The 6,489-nt window shown below is 40.3% G+C and overlaps 2 non-coding genes across 2 annotated transcripts; one reads left to right on the top strand and one right to left on the bottom strand.

Moving 5' to 3' along the window:
- The first annotated feature begins 791 nt into the window (after positions 1 to 791).
- On the top strand, positions 792 to 898 carry LOC141640224 (small nucleolar RNA R71). Its single transcript, XR_012542913.1, has one exon. It is a non-coding gene; the product is annotated as a small nucleolar RNA R71 (small nucleolar RNA).
- A 5,089-nt stretch (positions 899 to 5,987) lies between these two features.
- Positions 5,988 to 6,094, bottom strand: LOC141640215 (small nucleolar RNA R71). Its single transcript, XR_012542905.1, has one exon. It is a non-coding gene; the product is annotated as a small nucleolar RNA R71 (small nucleolar RNA).
- Positions 6,095 to 6,489: the final 395 nt, after the last annotated feature.

Genomic DNA, 6,489 nt, shown 5'->3' with positions numbered 1-6,489 from the left:
TGGCATCCTCGACCATAGCAGGCCCCTCCAGGGTGGACCCACTCCTCAACGTGATGGCATTAAGGGTCTCCTTTTGGTCGGTTTGAGTCGGTAAGTGTCCCGGAGCTCGAGTGGTATTCTTGCTAGCCAATTGAGCAATTTTGCTCTATAGCATCTTTATCCCGGCCTCTCTAGCTTGGGACTCCTTCAGCAATAAGTTCTTCAACTCGGTGAACTCGGAATTTTGGGATTGTTGCTGCTGCTGGGGAACATACGAAGGCTTTTGATATGGCTGCTTATGTGGAGGCACATAGGCTTGCTGCTGCTGCTGTAGTGGAGGTTGAGTCGGATTCAGGACATTCTGGCTACTCCACCTCAAGTTGGGGTGGACATTCAGTTCATAGTATGTGTTTGTCTGCCTATAATGTTGAAAGGCAGCGCAAGACTCGAAGGGGACAGAACAATTCTCTGAGACATGCCCCTCAGCTCCACATCTTCTACAGACGAAAAGACCGTCTGAAACAACATTAACATGGTACATCCCTCCTTTAGAAGCTCCTCCCAACTCATATTTGTCAAACCTTGCAGTGAGAGCTTCTAGTGCAGCAACAGAGGAAGATTCAGCAGCTCTCCTCTGGTTTCCTCTCGAATTCCCATATTCAGCCTTATGAGTGGCCAAATCATCAATGATCTTCCACCCCTTAGTCTCTCCCATGTTCTCAGCAAATCGGCCATTGGCTGCAGCATCCAAAATAGCCCTCTGATCGTCATACAGCCCATTATAGAACTGATTGCAAAGACTCCATTTTTCGAACCCATGGTGCGGTATGGTTCGCACCAGTTTCTTGAAACGGACCCATGCTTCATGAAAGTTCTCATCAGGCCCCTGTTTAAAGCTCGTGATCTGAGCTCTAATGGCATTCGTCTTCGAGGCAGAGAAGTATTTCTTGTAGAATGCCAAGGCCAATGAATTCCAGTCGGTGATCCCATGAGCGGCTCGATCCAGATCTCTATACCACTCCCTTGCAGCATCACGAAGGGAGAAAATGAACATGGTCTCCTTGATCTGGTCTTGGGTCACACCGGTCGGCGGGGGTATAGAGCAGCAATAATCAATAAAAATCTCCATATGCTTGGCTGCATCTTCATTTGCAGCTCCCCCGAACTGGTTTCTCTCAACCAGGTTAATATAGTAAGGCTTCGGCTCGAATTTTCTCGCCTCCCCAGGTAGTTTGAATCCTTTGTAGAGATTCGCAGCTGTCGGCTCTGAGTGACTAGCAATAGTTGCTTCTTCAGCCACGACTGAAATTTCTGGAGAAGTGACTGTCTCAAATTTGAAGAAGTAGAGGCGGGGAGATGTAGGTGGATCTTCTTGAACAGAGCGTTCTCGTAGTAACTTGACAGAGTACTCGGCTCTTCCTCTGTCGGTAATACCCTTTGTGATCGTCTCAACTCGCGCAAGGATTTCTCGATCTCGGGATTGAATGGTACTAGTTCACCACCCCGTGACTGCGTGATAAGCATAAGAAGAAACTATAAAAAGAATATAAGAAAAGTTTAAGGAACGAAAGTCCCTTAAACTAAAGAAAGACTAAATAAAAACAACTAAAAATTAGAACAATTGCCTCCCCGGTAACGGCGCCAAAATTTGATACCCGTCGTTGTGAGTACCAAAAATAAGATTTATAATTTCCTATTAAAACTAACCTAGGCTAGTGGTAACAGGGTCGAACCACAAGGAGGCGAATGTAATTTCTAATTGTCTAATTTAGTCTAAGGTAACGAAAGTGGGGGTTGATTTGATTTGGTCTATACTAATAGCAAATAAAGACAATAAACTAAATTAACAGTTAAAACAGATAAAAGAAGGGGTACTAGGATGGTCGGTTCGTTATAGTTTCGGCGGCAGCATACTAAACAGGTCTAAATCAAACACATGAGGCGGGAAATAAAGAGGTCCTCTCGGTCCACTCTTAACAAATAGCATCTTTCGATCTCACTATAGGCCCCTAATATCACTAATACTAACTTTCGTCCTGAAAAGTGACTAACGGTCTAAACTTTACCTATCTTTCGATCTCAGCATAGTTTAGTCATTTTAATTGGTGATCTAACAACTGTCCCTATCTCTCGATCTAATGGGTCAGTCATATCCTAAACATTCAACTAGTCATGTGCACTCGATTCGTCGAATAAAGAATTAAAACAATTAAAACGAAAATAAAACCTCACGTGGTCAGTCAATCGACCAGGCATGGCGGTCGATCGACCAACACGCGAATCAGGCCGTGTTCATTATATTGCCGCCTACACTATAATTCCCATACATCCTAGCACGAATAAATTAGCTACTCATGCTAAGAACGATAACGACAATAAAATTAATGAAGTTAACAGAAGGATTCATGCTTGAAATAATAGAACAAACGATTAACATAAAACGATGATTACGGTCTCGGGAAACTAACTAGCAATTTCTAAACTATCAATGCAATAAAGATGAAATGGAATAAGAGTAAGTGAATACCGAAATTGCGGAAGGATTGTAACGGAATGATTGAAAGCACAACGAAAATCCAATGCGAAAATAGTTTCCCAAACCCTAATTATTTTATAAAACTAAACTGAATGTAAAGTGAGGTAAAAACTAGATGAAAAAACTCTGGAAACTAGGTTACGTTATATAGCAAATATACGTAACACTTATTATTAAAACCTAAACACAATGGGCTTCAAGTTCCTCGATCTTTTAATTCGTCTGAAGCAGCGATGTGGTCGATCGACTAAGCATGGCGGTCGATCGACAGAATAGCAGTGTACAGTAGCTTCTGGAGCCCGTGAGTTGGTCGATCGACTGAAAGTAGTGGTCGATCGACTGCTCTAGCTGGTACTTGACTTCTATGATCTCGTGGATTTGTCTTTCGGGCCTTGAAATGCGCACCAAGCTCGTTCCTTGAGTGAATACTTCACGTCAAATGCAATGCAGGATACTCGGGGACGGATTTAGCTCGATTTTTGCTGGATTCTTCACATTTCTGCAATAATGTACAAAAACACGAAAATAGACGGAAATAGGGGAAATGGTAGTTTAAACTACACAAATGAGCTATGAAATACGTGGAAAATAGGATGTAAAACATCATATAAAAGACACGCATCAAGTTTCTGTATAGGCGCAACACTAGTTCTCTTTTCCGTCTTGATCGAGAGATTGAGAAGTCTTTCCGGGTAAGAGGATGGTTAGTGATGCGTGTATTTTATATAAGGTTTTTACCTCATTTTTACATGCATTTCCGTACAATTTATGTAGCATCTAGCTGCAAATACCTCCGAATATTCTACTTTGGTTCGTTTTATGTAATTTGCAGGAATAAACCAAAGAGGAGCTAAATCGAGCCTATTTTGTCCCAATTGCATGCATTTAAGGAGAGTAAGGAGCCGGAGCTTGGAAATCTAACACCTGGAAGACGCCTGAGCTAGTTTCGGGAAGTATTTTAATGTCTTACGTGCCAAGATAGCTCGATCGATTAGATTTATCACTCGATCAAATGCTTTATTTATTGGAGTTGCTCGATCGAGCAGTTCAAGCTTACACAAAGGAAGACATTGCAAGGAGTGCTCGATCGAGTGGTTTATTTCCACTCGATCGAGAGGTTTGATGGCTAGTTACTCGATCGAGTGGTTTATTTCCACTCGATCGAGTGGTTTATCTTTCTATAGACTTTTTCCGCCTAATTTTCATATGGGCTTTTGTAATTAGTCCATAGGTTAGGTTTAGAGTGGATTTTTTGTATAAGGCAGGGGGAACAACGTAACTTGACCCCCCCCCCCCCCTCTCTCACTGACTTTTACTCTATACTTCGCTACTGTTCTTGGATTTTTGTTCTTGCTTTACACTTTTGCTACTCAGATTTGGATTACGATTGGTATTATTATTCTTCTTTCATCCTTTAATCATAATTATTGCATTTGTGTTTTTATTCTCCTCTTATTATTTCATCTCTACTTTAATTCAATCTTCATTAGGTTTATTATCATATTTAGTTTCAATTATCTATATGTTGTTATTGTTAGTTCAATGATGATGCGTAGCAAATTCCCCTTTGCTAAGATTATAGGGGATCCATAATTATGAAGGGAAAGTAATCGATTTATTGGGTTAATCTGGTATATTCTTTGTTGTTAACTGCTGCAATTAATTGTATCTGTTTAATTGAGTCGACGCAATTAGGCATTTATATCTTAGTGACCCTTGACCTGGACCGAAAGGTTGGAATAGGCGAGACTAGTAGCGAACAATAGGGCATTATAGTTAGGGCGAAAGCTAAGCTATTTGTGCTTTAGGGTGAATTGAGACCAAAAGGAGATATTCATTGCCCCTCAGACCGTATTTGCATTGACCTGAGACCCAGATTACTTGACTGGATGATTATGGTGAACCGTCTGTCTTAGCTGTTTTCTCTACTTGATCTATCTTTATTCTCTTATTTTCTCTTCCTTATCCTTATCATTAGTTTAGAATCAATCAATTAAAACCCCCCAAATTGGTTACCTTGACGAACTTAGACGAGGCTGAAATTTTCCCATCTCCCTGTGGATTCGACCCGACTTCCCTAGCTATTTTAGTTAGAGCCAGTTGGTTATTTTTGATAGGTATACGACTGCCGTGTCAAATTTTGGCTACTGTTCTTGGATTTTTGTTCTTGCTTTACACTTTTGCTACTCAGATTTGGATTACGATTGGTATTATTATTCTTCTTTCATCCTTTAATCATAATTATTGCATTTGTGTTGTTATTCTCCTCTTATTATTTCATCTCTACTTTAATTCAATCTTCATTAGGTTTATTATCATGTTTAGTTTCAATTATCTATATGTTGTTATTGTTAGTTCAATGATGATGCGTAGCAAATTCCCCTTTGCTAAGATTATAGGGGATCCATAATTATGAAGGGAAAGTAATCGATTTATTGGGTTAATCTGGTATATTCTTTGTTGTTAACTGCTGCAATTAATTGTATCTGTTTAATTGAGTCGACGCAATTAGGCATTTATATCTTAGTGACCCTTGACCTGGACCGAAAGGTTGTAATAGGCGAGACTAGTAGCGAACAATAGGACATTATAGTTAGGGCGAAAGCTAAGCTATTTGTGCTTTAGAGTGAATTGAGACCGAAAGGAGATATTCATTGCCCCTCAGACCGTATTTGCATTGACCTGAGACCCAGATTACTTGACTGAATGATTATGGTGAACCGTCTGTCTTAGCTGTTTTCTCTACTTGATCTATCTTTATTCTCTTATTTTCTTTTCCTTATCCTTATCATTAGTTTAGAATCAATCAATTAAAACCCCCCAAATTGGTTACCTTGACGGACTTAGACGAGGCTGACATTTTCCCATCTCCTTGTGGATTCGACCCGACTTCCCTAGCTATATTAGTTAGAGCCAGTTGGTTATTTTTGATAGGTATACGACTGCCGTGTCAGTTAGCACTATCAGCTCTAAGGAGATCTCCACCCTTCAACCAAATCATTCACCAAACCACTCTCCAAATCACTCACCCACCCATTCACAACATTCAAACTCACCTAGCCCACCAAATACACCAAGAACCAACTTCATTGACAAAGAGATGACGGACCAACCAATAGGTTACTACCATAGACCGAATCCTAATCGGTCTTACTCGGCGATTAATTATGGAGTTCTTGCTCCTAATACTTTTGAGCTCCGTCATCATACAATCTCCTTTATTCAACAAGATACTTTTCATGGCTTGAAGAGTGAAGATGCTCATGAACATCTTGTCTTATTCAAGGAAAAAGCGGGTATGATCAAGTATGATGGCATCACGGAAGAGCAAATTCTTCTTATGCTCTTTCCTCTTTCCTTGAAGGATAAGGCTAGAAAATGGTTGAATTCACATGAACCGGGTACTTTCACTACTTGGGAAAGCTTGTCAAAGGCTTTTATCAACAAATTCTACCCTCCTTCAAAAACCGCTACAATAAGGCATGAAATCCAAACCTTCAAGCAACATAATCTTGAGACTTTGAGTGAAGCATGGGAAAGATTTAGAGACCTTCTTACCTCTTGCCCACATCATGGAATCCCCAAATGGATGACAAACTAAATTTTCTTTAAAACCCTTGAGCAAAGGTTTAGGGATATGATTGTGGCGGCCTCCGGTGGCAACTTTGACAAGATGAAAAATGCCCAAATCGCGGAGTTGATCCAAAACATTTCCGATATGAAATTAGATATGGAGTAGAGAAGGTGACTATGGAAGAGAAAATGAGTCCAAGAGTGAAGGACCTTCAAAGCTAAAATTGGAAAACAAAGCCAAGTTGGATGAATTGTCAAAGAAATTTGATAGCTTTTTGGTGGAGAGGAAGCATGAAAATGCTTATCATGAAGAAAGACCAAATCACCCCAAGGTCTACTATGTTCAAGAGCCTAGGTCACCACCAAGGACCTACTCTCAACCAAGTTCTCCTCCAAGAAAT

The sequence above is a fragment of the Silene latifolia genome, unplaced genomic scaffold (genome assembly GCF_048544455.1).
Source record: "Silene latifolia isolate original U9 population unplaced genomic scaffold, ASM4854445v1 scaffold_73, whole genome shotgun sequence".
Taxonomy (NCBI): Eukaryota; Viridiplantae; Streptophyta; class Magnoliopsida; order Caryophyllales; family Caryophyllaceae; genus Silene; species Silene latifolia.
Note: the sequence above shows the minus strand (reverse complement) of the source record. Positions and strands in the feature narration are given on the sequence as shown.